The sequence below is a fragment of the Macrobrachium nipponense genome, chromosome 4, assembly GCF_015104395.2.
Source record: "Macrobrachium nipponense isolate FS-2020 chromosome 4, ASM1510439v2, whole genome shotgun sequence".
Classification (NCBI taxonomy): Eukaryota; Metazoa; Arthropoda; class Malacostraca; order Decapoda; family Palaemonidae; genus Macrobrachium; species Macrobrachium nipponense.
In genome coordinates this window covers 14,404,507-14,421,572 of record NC_061100.1, presented here as the reverse complement: position 1 = coordinate 14,421,572, position 17,066 = coordinate 14,404,507, and the positions used below count along the sequence as shown (strand labels likewise).

At 35.2% G+C, this 17,066-nt stretch overlaps 1 protein-coding gene across 2 annotated transcripts in view; it reads right to left on the bottom strand.

The window, feature by feature from the left end:
* The window catches only part of LOC135210723 (uncharacterized), a 94,930-nt gene extending 84,381 nt beyond the window's left edge, over window positions 1-10,549 (bottom strand). For both annotated transcript variants that reach the window (XM_064243519.1, XM_064243523.1), the window contains exon 1: window positions 10,393-10,549. The gene's annotated coding sequence lies outside the window, so the exon portion shown is untranslated. The remainder of the gene's footprint in view (window positions 1-10,392) is intronic.
* Between the last annotated feature and the right edge of the window lie 6,517 nt (window positions 10,550-17,066).

Genomic DNA, 17,066 nt, shown 5'->3' with positions numbered 1-17,066 from the left:
TCAACTTGCTGCAAATAAAATCAAGTACCACTTGCACTGCGTCACCAGGCACACTGTAGGAAGTAGAATAAATACGGGGGGAATCTGGCAATCTTTATCCCTTCGGCAAGCAAAAGAATAATTTACAGCGAAGCATGATTCTAAATGAATCTCAAGTGCACCAATTTATTTAAATAAACGTAGCTTAAATGAGAAATACTTAAGTGCGATTAACATAACTGAAATGCCACTACAACGGTTTAAATCCCAGTTCTACAGAAAAATACAAAAAAAAAAATATATATATATTTCTAGTTGAAGAAAATTCATAAGTAAAATTATAAATACAAATCCTCACAAATTTCTAAATAAGAAGAATTAAAATAAAATGCTTTACAACAGAATAAAAAAAAAACATCATAATCCAAACAGCAGAAGATAAGAATACCATAAAGACAGGCTTTAGAGGCCAGGCGTGAAATAATAAAATCCTAACCCAAGAGCTCACAGTCTGGGAATTGTGTCAACCACATCATGAATTGTCACAGTAAAAGAAACACCTCGTGTCCAGGCAAAATGTCTCTCTCTCTTCTCTCTTCTCTCTTCTCTCTCTCTCTCTCTCTCTCTCTCTCCTCTCAGTTTCTATTACAGAGCGGTGGCATTACATCAATGATGACAATTATTGTCTGGGTTTTCCCTGAAGCCACACCCTATTACGGCAAAACGGTTTTCTGAAATTCTGAAGAAAAGTATCTACAAGTGTATATAAGTGAGAAGGGTGATTCACTGCGCTTCAAGAAGGTGGACTTCATAAGTCCATACATGATATCTTACAAATCGGGTCACCGAGATGTTTCTCTCCCCTTCAGAGCAAACTTCAAGTTGATATTTCAAGAAAATGAACAGACAAGCCATTAATTTGCATTAGATATCGTTTATTAATACTTCTTCTTCTCTCCACGAGCCTCAGATCTTGACAAACCCCAAAGTACGGCCCATGACCCAAATCACGTTCCAGCTTCGAAGACACAAGCGCCAAGCGCCACTGCTTTGGTTTTCCAGACTTATATACCTCTTTAAGTACGTGATGTTGTGAAATTTATTTGCTCAGTTTCCTTGCCTTCATTTATTCGCTTTTCTCTTTGATCCGTTTAACTATTTTCTCATAGATGGCCACTTTATTTTGTGGAAGTTTGCTTGGTATATTAGTAGTTTTTATAGGGTCTGCTTCATATAAATGTTTGCACTTCAATAATAATAATAATAATAATAATAATAATAATAATAATAATAATAATAATAATAATAATAAATTTGGATGAAGTCGTTATTTAATATAATGCAAAATAACCATGGGATTCTATATATATTCACGTCAGTTCTATGCCCACACAAAACAGTGCATTATTTATATTTGCAGCGTGCATTACTCGCCTATTGCAAGCGGCTATGGATCACAGTGAAGACTGAAAACCAATAAATTAACGATATCCAATACTTTTGGGGTAATGTCCTCACAGATGAAAATCATAATAAATAATATCGTCCCTGTCCCGTTAAAAGTGACAGCACCATTCAAGCCATTTTGTATGTACGTCACACTTAAAGTATAGCATGTAGGCATATGTTGCTTTGCAATTTCTTGTTTAAGATTCTGTGGAAGTTAACACGAATTCTATTTACCAAAGGTTCTCTGTGTTACATACAAATAACATACTTGGATACACATTGCGTTTCATTACACAGAGAGTAAGAAAAAATTGTACTTTCTCTAATCTACCGATGGCAATAGAGATGCGTTTACGTTGGGAAGTTTTGAGAAATTCTAGTGTTGTCAATATTCAGCCCTAGATGTTCATACACTCACAGTTTAGCCACTACCTTTTTTTTTTAAATGAGCACGTGCGGCATTATTTAACATTATTGAAACAATAATCGACGCGTGGGATGCAACAATATCGCCAAACACTGAACTTCATTGAAAAAGTTTCCTTAAAAAACTCCAAACTATTAAAACTCACGATTAGCCAATAATATATATATATATATTATATATATATATATATTATATATTATATATATAGGTATGTATGTATGTATGTATGTATGTATGTATGTATATATATATCACAAGTAATCCTCACCAACTGGTGATACGAAATCGATCCCCGACAATGTGTCTCTGTTGACCTAATAGGTTAATGTGGTACTTGACAGTTAGTCGAATGTGATAGATTACAAGACAGGAAATGAGGGTAAAAACCCCACCCCCCCAAAAAAAAAAAAACATATACTGATAAAGGAAATACACAAAATCTATTGTACTAGATACAAAAAGAAAAACAAAGAATCATTACATAAGAGTGAAAGCAGTCCACTAGGAAGTACAGAGCAAAAGGTACTATACGTGTCAAAAGAGCTAAAAATACCAAATGACTGAATAGGCGACACCCACTCATTCTTCAGCATTAGAATGACAGATAAATGCTATCCGATAGAATCCTTTGTGCACGGTCTCTTTAATTCTCAACTCTGCAGACAAAACCGCATTGCAAGCCTGGTATAATGGCTCTCTCTCTCTCTCTCTTCTCTCTCTCTCTCTCTCTCTCTCGCTAGAGTACTTGGAAGTGGTCCCAGGTTCAATCATGGCGAGTAAGGAAAGGTCTTGTCATTGTTCCTTGAAGCATTTATATTTTTGACATAAGGTCCAAATTATGCAGCCAGGGGTCAGGTTCCGGATGGATGGAGAGAGAGAGAGAGAGAGAGAATTTCTTTAGAGCATAAACTACCATATATAAAACATAATAAAAAGGGAGGTCTATAACAAAAATTATGCAATACTAATGTACAGTGTCATATGCCACAGACTTGGTCTTTCTGAATGTCCATGTCTACACTTTCACCTAGTAAATTCTCCATTCTTTATTTGCTATTTTTTTTTTTATTCCTTATTCTTCTAATTTGCACACCGATATATTATGGTCTTACTAAACTCGGTTATATGCCTTGGAAATGATTACTCTTTACTTTAGGGCTTATCCGATGGATGGAAATTTTCAATTAATATTATAATAATAATAATAATAATAATAATAATAATAATAATAATAATAATAATAATAATAATAATAATAATAATAATAATAATACCCAAATTTAAACAAAAATTATTGATGTGTGTAAAGTAAAAAAACAAAATTATTTTTCTTTTACAATAAAAGCCACTATTTCTCTCCCATTACAAAACCCTAGAATTCGATCACCAAAGTTACTCAACGGAGACGCGGAAGAATGTGGAGTAATAACAGGTATTTACTTAAGCTGGTTAATCCGAAGACTTAGATCGCCGGTAACCTAAACATGGACTTAAGAGGACGTACAAGCCAGTGAGCTGTGACATATATACATGCTTTCATTATGTTTGTTTCTTTCAATATGTCGGTGACTGGTGAAGCAATAATGGGTATGGTCAGTACTTGGGTGGGTGACCAGCAATGATTCCCAGATGCCGTTGGTATGCAAGCATTAGGAGATAAATAGAAATATACTATTTTCTTAAGTCATAGAGGTAAGTTACGTGTAACAGTGTCTGTGATTTTAGCACATATGATATAATATTTTTGCATAAAAATTCTCCCATGCCAAGAATTCATTCAGGGGAAAGTGTAATTCGTATTACTGCCATCAGTCTCTGGTTCATTGCCCCAACCTTGGGAACTTGAGAAATCGTTTCTTCTCAAGAGTTCATTGATGAAGAGGGTAATTATCGTCTTTCCTGGGATCTCGGAGAGAATATTCGAGGAGGAAGCTGGTTTTCTTGAAAATCTATAACGTATCCTCGATTTATTTTAGACATTTTATCGATATCTTGGGAATTTTGTTCTTTATTCACTTGAAACCACATTATTTATTAATGGCGATGATGACCAAAGGTATTGCAACGTCGATTTGTATCAGGTCAATGAAACGCCCGAAGAGAAGTCCTTAAGACGAAGGACACAGTCCACGACTGGCAGCTGCATTAAAATAGGGAGTCCTTCAAGTACCCTCCTTCCCTGCGTAGCATAACGCACTTCTCTTGGCAATATATATATATATATAATATATATATATATATATATATATATATAATATATTTCCGTTTCAGCACTTCATGACCTCATAGGTCCCAGTGCTTGGCCACTGGCCTAAATTCTATATTCAATTAAAATTCAGTTCTTCTTTTAGACATCGATAAAAATTAAACGAATTGTGCCCTTGGAAAATATTTGGCCTCTTCATTTCTATCAGTTTCAAACTTTTAGTTTGAAGGTTGAATCCGAATTTCTTTTTGTAGTCCACACTTAACAGTAAAAAGATAAATGAAAAGGGCTTCTTTTTTTTTTTTTTTTTTTTTTTTTTTTAATTAAAGATTGTCCGCAGTTCAGTTACCTTTTAGCTTTGTTTCGTATAAATGGTTGCGAATTGGGAATAATAATGATAAGAGCTAGAGTAGATTTCAGTAGTCATTTTAGCTCCTTTGCCATTCATGGTGATTTTGTACATTTTTTTTTCATGAAGAGGACATTATATCTAATATTATGTCTTTTCATCTTTTATTATCATTATATCTCATTATTCTTCTTCTTCATTGGTGGACTTTCTACTTTAAGGGAGTGTGCTAATCAGCTAGATGACCTGTTGGCTTGTTCCACACTGTGCTTTTACATTATGAACTTTTAATAATGATAATGTTTACAATACTTGTTATATTGGTGTTAACGACAGTAATAAATAATTAATATTAATAATTTAAACGAAGTAGATTAGCAAACCAGGCATCAAAATACCGTCGTTATTTCGCTAACATTTTATTACGGCGTAATGAAGCTGTAATTCCAATGTAATTCTGATTCTGACGGCGTCTGATTACCCGGAAGTTATTTATATTTCTATATGCTTTTGCTCTTTCTTAAAAAAATAAAATAATATAATAAATAAAAAGTCTTTCAAGTATGCGGAAAGTTTGCTTGCTTCAATCGCCTCTTGCTATTGCTTAAGACATTCACATTTTTTATCACTGTTTTGAAGTCCCCGTGTACAGTTCAGTTTATAGTTATATATATATATATATATATATATATATATATATATATATATATATATATATATACACACATATATATATATATATATATATATATATATATATATATATATATATATATATCTATATATACTGAAACAAGTGTACACGGGACTTCAAAACAGTGATAAAAAATGTGAAATTCTCAAGTAATAGCAAGAGGCGATTGAAGCAAGCAAACTTCCCCGCACATCATGAAAGACTTATATTTTAATATATATATATATATATATATATAATATATATATATATATATATTATATATTATATATCTATAATTTTTGTTTTTTTTTTTTTTTTTTTTTTTAAGAAAGAGCAAAAGCATATAGAAATAAAAATGACTTCCGGGTAATCAGACGCTGTCATGAGCAGAATTACACTGGAATTACAGCTTCATTATGCCGTAATAAAATGTTAGCGAAATAACGACGGCATTTTGATGTCTGGTTTACTCATCTACTTCGTTTAAAATATTAATATTAACTATTTATTACTGTTGTTAACACCAATATAACAAGTATTGTAAACATTATCGTTATTAACAGTTCATAATGTAAAAGCAGTGTGGAACAAGCCAACAGGTCATCTAGCTGATTAGAACACTTCCCTAAAGTAGAAAGCCCACCAATGAAGAAGAAGAAGAATGAGATATAATGATAATAAGAGATAAAAAGACATAATAATAGATATAATGTCCTCTTCATAAAAAAATGTACAAAATTACCATGAATAGCAAAGGAGCTAAAATGACTAATGAAATCTACTTTAGCTCTTATCATTGTTATTCCCAATTCGCAACCATTTATACGAAACAAAGCTAAAAGGTCACTGAACTGCGGAACAATCTTAAAAAAATAAAAATAAAAAAGTCCTTTTCATTTATCTTTTTACTGTTAGGTGTGGACTACAAAAAGAAATTCGGATTCAACCTTTAAACTAAAAGTCTGAAACTGATAGAAATGAAGAGGCCAAATGTCTTCCAAGGGCACAATTCGTTAAACTTTTTATATGTGTCTAAAAGAAGAATTGAATTTAATTGAATATAGAGTTTAGGCCAGCGGCCAAGCACTGGGAGCTATGAGGTCATGAAGCGCTGAAGCGGAAATTGACATTAAAAAGGTTAGAAAGGTGTAACAGGAGGAAAACCTCGCAGTTGTACTAGTTATGTATTTTGAGGAGAGGGTGGACAGTAAGAAGGAAGAAAGAGAACTGAAAGGAGGCACAAAGGAGGGGTTGCAGCTAGGGACCGAAGGCACGCTGCAAAGAACCTTAAGGAATGCCTAGAGCGCATAGCACGAGGTGCACTGACGGCTCTACCCCTCCCTACTGAGAGAGAGAGAGAGAGAGAGAGAGATTACCAACTGAATACTATGACCCTGGTTCACCCGTGAGAGATCTTTTTTACATACATAGATAATCTCTCTCTCTCTCTCTCTCTCTCTTAAAAACTTAACTCCCCTTCAACTTACAGGGTGGAGGTTAAGCAGCAGAAAAAGAAAAAAAAAATCCTCCCTGTCTCTCTCAACGGAACGAAAACAGCGTCTATTGAAAGAGATAAATAAAGCCCACCAGCAGGAAAGTTCTCTGACAACAGCTCTCATAAACAGACCCTCGAATGACTCCGGCGTAAAAAGATACAATTGCGCTGAAAGACATCATTTTTTTTTTCTTGCCACGCATTTCCGAGAACCGCAAGAAAGACGACGGCCGAGAAATAATTGTTCCTCTGATTTCAATTCGCAGCTGACTTCCTTTGTTTCGTGGGTTGTGAGAGCTCTGAATTTAGTGGAGTGGTGGAATAAATGCTTCAGATTTACAATTATTGCTTTCATTATTACTGGTGCTGCTGTTTTGGAAACTTTCATGCGAACCAAACGTAAGAGATCAGTAATTAATTAATCCTTGTACCTTTTACAAGGATTAATTTACCCCTGTGTAACACGGAGACAAAACAGAGAATAACGCATACATGCGTACACACATATATGTGTGACATACAAAATTGGTCCTTCTGTACAGACCAGTAAACTATAATCATTGGCAGAACAACTAATTCACGCTTATATCTTCCGTAGATCTAAAACATTGGTTTAAACAAATGAGAGCAGAAAAAGGTATGCAGGACATTCATACGTCCCTATTTGACTAGGCCTAGAAACAGTTCTAGTGACTGAATTGAAAAGCTTACCGAAACGCAAAAATGAAAACTAAGTTTTGATTAACAGTAGCATATTTGAATCATATCAAAACTGTAGAATCAAGTAGGTTTATACGAACGCATTAGGCCAAGGCTTAGAAACACAACTTACTTGTTGGTCCTCAAACAATTATAATCATGAAGTAGGCCTATACACAGACACATCCGACAAATTTGTTTTTTAACAAAGCTTAGTAGGCCTAAATCTGACACCCCACAACCCACTTGGTTGCTACCAAAGCTTCATAATCCGGAGGTAGGCCTAAGCCTAGAATATCCAAGTAGGCACTAACTCATCTAGCTGTAGTAAAAAAAAATAAAAAAAATAAAACTGAACACTTCTGAAGTAGGCCTACGCATTTATGCAACACGGCAAGCATAATGCTGACATGAGTCTGCACCTTACTTAATAACCTAATATGGCCTAATTACTAAAAAGTAATCTCAATTCTTGCAATTCATTTAAGAATTGCAAAGTTGATACGCATCATAACAATAACTAATTCAGAGATAATGAAGCATAGGTAATCAAGTTTAATGAGGAAGCAGTTGAGATATAGCGCTAATAAAAAAAAAAAAGTGATAAATTGAAGGCACCGAGCGCCATATGAAAGTCACTTGACAGAAGGTACCATTAGGCCTAGTGTCAGGCAACAGGCCCTTTCACGCGCTTACGTGTGAATCTTTTGAAGAGGCAGAAAAGTTTATTTTTTTCTATATCACGCGAATGTCCAGTACAGATCATTAAAAGATAATAACAGAAAAATACTCCAGATAAACTAACAATAAGGAAAACGCTAAAAATTAGCCAGAAAAAAGAGAGAACGCCATTCTCTTTACGGTACTGTGATATTCTCATCAGACAAATAAAGCGTGATTTCCGAATCACGACCATGCTCTCTCTCTCTCTCTCTCTCTCAAGTCGACACGAGCAGTGAAAGTGAAAGATCCAAGCCAGTATAAGATCATGGACTGGCATCGACTCCGATTGGCGAGGCCAATCATTCACCTCAAATAACAGCCTAATCTACTTAAGTCAAAGGCGAATGGCACGGCCAATCAAACGAGCCTTTACCTATGCCAGGCAGGTTGGTTACTGATTCCTAGAGAGGAGAGAGAGAGAGAGAGAGAGTTGCCTGCACAGACAAAAATGACTGCGCTACCCAAGTAAATATTCAATTTTGAATCGTACTCATATGTAAAGTATGGTATGTTACGTTGGTGTTCCAGATTTAGAGACAACTAAACGAGGATTTCATTATTTATAGATGGGTTGTCTTACGTGCAGTGAAAATAAAGAATCTAGATACACATAGCATTTTACGTACTAAGACTATAGAGCATGCATACGTACGATTTATTCTTTCATTCATAAAAAAACGCACATAATCTCTCGCAAATAATTTATCCTTTTAAGAAACCTAAAATAATAATAATAATAATAATAAAATTATAGATTTGCCAATTACCTCAAATCACATCTACAAATGTATGTCGGGTCACCCAAGAGAAGAATTTAATGCAAACATCATATCTGTTATCTCCTAAATCGTTCCCGGTAATCATGACAGAAGATTTCCTTCAAATAAATCTGAGCTGAAGATGATATCCCATTCTTTTAAAAGACTATAACCACTCCTCTGTACTTAATTTTTATAAAAAGACGGGCAATCTTCTAATAATAAAACGCGCGCATACACACACACACACACACACACCACACACCACACACACACACACACACACACATATATATATATATATATATATATATATATATATATATACACGAAATATTTGAAAATTCCAGAAAAGAATGCTTTTGAACAAGGCTAAACTAAAATACTTAAGATCCCAACAACGATTAAACATTAATGTGACGTATTCCCAAAATCCAACAATTGCATCTGTACAATGCGCAAGGCAAAATAATCAACAAACACTTCAACAAATTAATGAAACAGCCATAAATACAACTCCTAAGATTAACCTCAGCCACTAAGAATGTAACACCATTACTGCAGACAAAAACCATCGTAAATATAACCGATCCCCTTCATTATGAACAGGCAAACACTCACACGAAGTGTTTTAAACAATGGTCCCACCTCATGGCACTAGTCAGGACTTCCAAAAATAAGTGACGAAGGCCCCAACCTTCTTCCTCCCCAACAGAGTACCTCCCTTCAAGTTATCAGACCGTCGCCCCATGCCCTATGATCTCGTGCTGTTTACGCAAATCTTTTACGCTGAGGCTACTTTGCTGTCAAATGGTACTGCAGCAGATGTGGGAATATAGTAAAAGATTTATTATTATTATTATTATTATTATTCTCATCATAGGAATGCATTCTTACTCAACTAGCCGAAAGGCAAGGTGACTAAAGCAAGCTTCAATAGGATAAGAAGTGGAGTAAAAGAGTCAATAATTAACAATAAACTACACTGAATATATTATATAGTGCACACACACGCATGTATACTCACGCAAACACACACGTATGTGTGCATATATATATATATTATATATATATATATATATATATATATATATATATATATAATATATATATATATAGAGTACTGGAAATGACATTTCATAAAAAGAATAAAAATACGAATGTGTAACACATGATAATGTCGCTGTCTAAAGTACTTTTTACAAATTCAAGTTTATATACATATATATATATATATATATATATATATATATATATATATATATATATATATATATGAGCCGGTAACATACACTGCGTCTTTTAAAAACAAATCCTACTCTAATCCATATTCAAATAATTCAAGTCCATCAAGAAGCCACTTATCACTAAACTATTTCGAATATTTTGTCCACCACATGTCAATAGGGTTGAATAAAAAATTGCACTAATAGCACTCGATATTATGCAAGTCAATGTCATCGACAAAAACATGACTTAATTGTGTTAAGTTCACTTTTTTATTCCATAACAATTCAAAGTTCACTGTAAGTCATTAATATATAGTACATATTCCGCTCAACTCACAAGTAAAGATTGAGAATCATTGAACAACTAAACACACAGAGAACATAATATCCGAAATCATTTACCAGCTTGAGTCTGTACATCGAAATCTAAGGAGACGGACTTATTCCATCCGTTCCAGAGAAATACTAGTTCGTATTTCTCAACCGCCTTGGTAAGCGCGCGACAACGCCATCCGACCGTTACCGCTTCTGCTTCCGTACTGACTGACTGAGAGATGATAAGTAACACTCGGTCTCTCAGACACTGAGTCGGTTTCGACTCTGTCTGTCTGTATATCTGTCGGTCGGCTGAGGGGCTGAGACTGTCTGCTGTTGCTGCTTCCCGCCCTCAACAACTGCACGATTCCCGAGCGAGTCGACTTGGAGCGTTCGCTAACCTTATGCCCTTCAACCCCATTCACTGGTGTGCCCAACAAATTCATTCTCTCTCTCTCTCTCTCTCTCTCTCTCTCTCTCTCTCTCTCTCTTCTGCAACATCTGGTATGCAATATATTTATCTTTTATCAACAACACGTTAGAAAATATGTATTCTTTACCCAGTATAGTGTACTAGCGTAGATATGAAGTATAACACAGCAAACTTCCAGTTTCGGTAACTACTGAATTTTTGGTTTTTCTTGGCTTGATGTCGCATGCATGCATGCATGTATATGTATGTACGTATGTATGTATGTATGTATGTATTATATAGATATATATATATATATATATTATATATATAATGTAAAAATGTTCTGTTACAACAGAATTCCATCTAATAAAAGGAGCCCATAAAAACGCCAAAATATAGAGAGAAAAGTACTATATTTCAGAGACTGCTGTCTCTCTCATTCATATACCTGAAGAGAGAGACCGCAGTTTCTGAAATATAGTACTTTTCCCTGTATATTTTGGCGTTTTTATGGGCTCCTTTTATTAGATATATATATATATATATATATATGCGTGTGTGTGTGTTTATATATGTATGCGCGCGTGAGGATATACAGGTAAGATTTGATGGAGAGGGGCGTGAATGACATCTACTCCCACAAAAACATTGCCTGTCACATGGCGCGAGCTGTGGTAACGCCAGTTCAACATTCCAATCAAGCAGAGGCCATTGAGATGTATAGCTACTGGTGGCTCCCCTAAAACATCATCCATAACTCCCAGACGGGAGGATGGTGGGTGGGGGAATCGGAAGAGGGGAGGGGAAGGGGGCGTGGCTTAGTAACACCAGCTGGAACACTTCTTCCCATATTTACACTGATTACTGAAGTCCTTGCAGCGTTACTGACGAAGCCACTGCGATTATTATCATTAAAATTATTAAAATTATTATTATTATTATTATTATTATTATTCAGAGGATAAACCCTATTCAAATGGAACAAGTCTAGTACATGGGAGCCATCAACTTGAAATTTAAGCTTCCAAAAAATATGGCGTTCATTTGGAAAGAGTAGGAGAAGGTAAAGGGAAGTACAGAAAGAAGAGATCTCGCTTATCAAATAAATAAATAAATAAATAAATAAATAAATAAATAAGTCTGGATACTTTCCAGTTCCACACTTTATACACACTTCTATTACCTATCTAATCTATACAAGGCGTGATCCGACCTCTAGCTTACCCGGGTGTGTGTGGGGGGAGGGGGATTAGGGGGAGCGAACTAAAATCTACGGTCAAATAGCGCGTTGTTCCACTAAGGAAGATGAAAACAAATCTCTATATTTTATTAGAAATAGTTGTTCTGTACTGTTTAACATGCACATTATTTATTTTTTACATTTTCATCCTAATAAATAAATCATAAATATCCTATCTTAAAAATCCTGTATATTTTACTCGACGCGAAACACCTTTTTTAGACCTTTCTAGGTTTTCCATAAACCATTCTTACCCTCCCAACAAGAACAACAACAACAAGTAGTTTGTAGGCTTACTCCCCGAGTAAGCGAAAATCACCACAATAACATTTCTAACATAAGCACATTGAACACAAAACCATTATAACAACATGTTAACATGGGTATTTATAAAATAATCCCAGGAGGTGGGCATGGCTGCAAAATGCAAACCTACCTGAACCGGGATGGTCGGGGTGTTGTAGTTTACACCATTCTTCTCTTATATTAAGACTCCTAAGAACTTCTCTTCTCAAGAGTAAGTGATTACTGAGCATGCGGGCAAATTATAATACTAGAAGGCAGCTTTAATTTGTGCAATATGAATATTGTTTCACATTGCTACTTTGCCAGATCATTTTACGCCCTACACAAAGCGTACAACTACAACAACAACAACAACAACAACAATAATATTATTATTATTATTAATATTAAAAATACCCCCAAAAAACCATGCCTACACCGAATGAGAACAAATATAAGCGAAGAAAAAGCAACAAAGTTTATAAAATACAACATTATAATATTTTCTTGCATAATAAACAAATAAGACAAAACTGTCTACTATCCAGGAGCTAAGAAGCATTAGAGCCCTTTGTTTGAGGTACTGGCACATGCTCCGGTCTCTCTCTCTCTCTCTCTCTCTCTCTCTCTCTCTCTCTCTCTCCTCTCAACCAATGTCCATACTATAAATATATATATATATATATATATCTATATATATATATATAGAGAGAGAGAGAGAGAGAGAGAGAGAGAGAGAGAGAGAGAGAGAGAGAGAGAGAGAGAGAGTCTCCAACTAATTCATTAAATAAGATCAAGGTTCACTTCTGTAAACTGATAACATTTTGGGAAAACAACTGAAACGCATTTCCATCACTGACCACGGTAAGACGATCAGCAGCCTGGTTCAAGAACTTCACATCATTTCCAATTCTGACGTTGAATGACTTGAGTGGATTTCGGTAGAATCTGTTTCTGAGAAAATTTGAGTTTATTGGTTGGTGGTTGTATTTCCATGTTACAATACATGTAGAGGCACAGACGCATATGTGATATATTTCTTACTGCATTATGGAAAAAAAAAGCTCATTAGTCAAAATTTCTTTCAGACTTTACTCTGAGGATATAACACGTTCTGGTGATTCCCTCTGAATGACATTCCCATTGTCCTGAGCAATAACAAATAGAGTTATAATTGGTTAAAGGAAATATATAGGTCAAACAGCTTCACTTCTGGCGTTTGTCTCAATTTCACGCCATCAAGAGTTCTGGTAGTTTACAATATAGCCTTCATTATACTCTTGAAACACAATTGTAATATTAATTATTCCTATGGAATATAACTTATCATTATAAAAATACTCATCTTTATTATTCATGATATTGATATAATTAATAAAAGCTACGGGTGGAAGCACTCAGAGAGTTCATACTTCCCCGAGTGCAAAAGCCGCACTTGTAAGTTGAATTTGTTATCCACTAATACATTGCTGCGAGACATCATGACCTCCGCCAGAGCTGGTGAGGGATCGCAGGCAACAGTAGGTTCGACATATATACTTAAAAAAATAAAATAAAAACGCTTTCTGGTAGCATTGCTATATTAACACATATATCACTCATAAGGCCAAGACTAATGTAAATTTAAAGATACTATTAAAGTATTGCTTTTAGCAAGGGGAAAAAACCGGCATGTTACATTGATGGGTTAAAAAAACCTATGGTATTTGGACCCACAATTTAAAGTTTTGGCAAATTTCTGACCAAGTCTTCTTTGCCTTCAGCTTTTCCCATTTGTATATGGGGTCGCTGTTTCTAGTCAGCCTTCTCCATCTTCCTCTGTCCTGTACATCTTGTTCTCTCAAGTAATAGCATCAATTCATGTATATAACGACGGACAGACGAACAAAATAAACGGCCTATCTTCCGTCCTGCATACTTCTGCAAGATTCTCCGCCTTTGAACTAAGTTTGACTGAAATCCCTTCTACCATGTAGTTTTGATGAAAGGGTTACCATGACACACACTGGCTCACAGACAGACGGAGGGGGAAGTTTAGTTACCAACTATGTCGTTTGAGGAAGAAAAAAACGACATTATTTTGTCTGAAATACACCAAAATCCACATAGGAAATAAAATGGAAGTACAAGTAAACTTTTGAGAAGTACTAAAAGCGAATAAGCAAAGAAATAAACATACACACGTGAATAAATGCGTCCGTCCAAGTAATTATCATAAATGAATTGAGAATTCTCTTTGTAAAAGGAATCATTCTTGAAGTAAATAATGAAATCATAAACAATTCATTACATTACTTATAAATTTACTAGCCTGGTTCCTTTCGTGCCAAGATTCCTAACAATTTAGAGAATTAGAACCTTTCGTTCAACATAATCTCGGGAAAAGAGAACTGAGTTGGTAAGACAAAGACCTTCATACCCAAAGTGCTCCGAATAACATACCACGCCGTCAGTTACAAATGACACGACCTCCATGCCTCGATGCCAGGTGTACAGGGCGTTCCTAGACGTAATAAGTCAAGACTTGTGACGACCAAGAAAGACGAGGCATCTGTGGCTCCTTTACTACCACGAATCCGTACCACCTTCTGGGTTCAGACTTTTTTTTTTTTTTTTTTTTAAATACCCAACGGTACGATACGAGAGGCTTTCTTTAGCTGCTAATGGCGTCACCAGTAAATAAAACATGATGGAAATTCGACAGCTAATAACGGAAACACTCAAATCGTGGCGGTGACGAAGGAAGGTCACTTCCCAGCCAATTACTCAAACTGGAACAGTTTTGCCGACTCGCGACGATCATCCGAGGTCACGGAAGGTAACTACGTAGAGACCATTAGCGAATTCCCTAATGTCTGAGTTTTATTGCCTGTTAGTAAATAAGGCGTGTGCTGGCCTCAAATGAATGCCTTTGTACAAACATCTCTAATCTTCATGACAGACAGACTGGATCTCATAAAACCGAAGGTGGGTGGGTGGTTGTGCATAAGATTTCTCCAGCAGCAGCAAAAAAAAAAAAAAAAAAAAAAAAAAAAAAAAAAAAAAATTAAATCTCGCCTAAGAATGGGTGACGTAGAGAAAAAAAACCTGTCATAGTAAATTCTGTTATATAACCAACGATTTAACAGAGAACCACTATTACATTTTCTTTTTTATTATGCCATAACTGTTGGATACTCCTCGACACAAAACAAATCCTAACAGCATTTATAAACTGCCGTCTGTTTAGCTGACCACGTTTTTACAAAGCAGCACTATAAAATTTATCATCTGGCATATATATATATATATATATATATATATATATATATATATATATATATACATATATATATATATATATATATATATTATATATATACTAGCTGACCAAACTAACTTTGCACGGGAAAACTATGAATGACAACCAATAATCTCTCTCCCTCTCTTTCTCCACCCTAATAACCTCTCTCTCTCTCTCTCTCTCTCTCTCTCTCTCTCTCTTCTCTCTCCTGTTAAGATAGTTGCTTCAATTACACACCCTAGTATTTGTGACATTTTATATTTCACCCCTTCTCACCCTGGGAAAACTCTGAATGACAATCGATAAACTCTCTCTCTCTCTCTCTCTCTCTCTCTCTCTCTCTCTCTCTCTCTCTCCATTTCCTGATAAGATAGTTGATTCAAATACATTGCCAAGAATTTTTAACATTTTATATTTCACTCCTTCTCACCCCCATTTCTATCGGGGCTGAACTTGGACATAAATCTAAGGCCATCGGGAGTGTCACTATTCACCTCAGCGACCTCGAAAACTATAAATTAAGACACTACTGTCTGTGTCTGTCATTTTTGGTTATTTTTACATGTCACCCCCTTTGGTGCCAGTGATGTCTTAACCAACCCAACCCCCCCACCGTCTTCTTTCCAAGATAGTAAGTTATATGTATACCAAGTTTGGTTGAAGTTTCTTAGTGCATTGCAGAGTTATGCTGGCATACAGACACACACACACATATATATACAGTTTGCCAATTAAATTTCAATGGCATTAAAAATTTGCTAATCCCTTTACGTTTTGTATTTCAATATTCTTCCAGAGCCAAAGGCAAACACTTGCCGTGCTGTTAAGACAGCCAGGAAGTTAAATATGAATAAAGGGAATTTGAGACGTGTGTGCAGCTGACTCTGTACACATAACTTCGAAAAATTCTCTTCAGGCAACCTGTATTCGTATTATAAATTCACTATTTTACTCGTGTATATTTGGATAATTACTGGTTTATTTTATGGCAAGTTTATATTCTTTATGTATTCAGTAAATTTCCATAGCTCAGACAATCTAATCTAAGCCCTATTCTTTAGCAAGACATTCTGAAAGCAACTAATAAGAGCTTTTACTAGAACATATGCAAATTACATTTTGCTAGTATATAAATAGCCTATCAACAGCTGTTTTACCAATAATACACTGTAACACTGTATACCATAGACAATATAGAGTATACTGTACTCTATAGTATCTTTGCTGTATAATGAAGACCTCTTCCTGGCAATAACGAATACATTCTTCAGCCGAGAACATTTAGACCAATTTAACCTGGTACAGGTCTAATTTGCCTGACGTAATACTTTGATTATATTGCAATAGGACGTACGGGACAATAAAAATCAAACCGTACGATTATAATCTATTTTGACATTAATTCAGGTCAGCATCTATGACGACTCCAATGATGATATCCTGTTGTAGCACAGACCGTACCGTATAGACAGTGCCATCATACAGACCCACTACAGGAAGGAACTAGGTACACTCTGATAACTATGCGAGGTATTGGG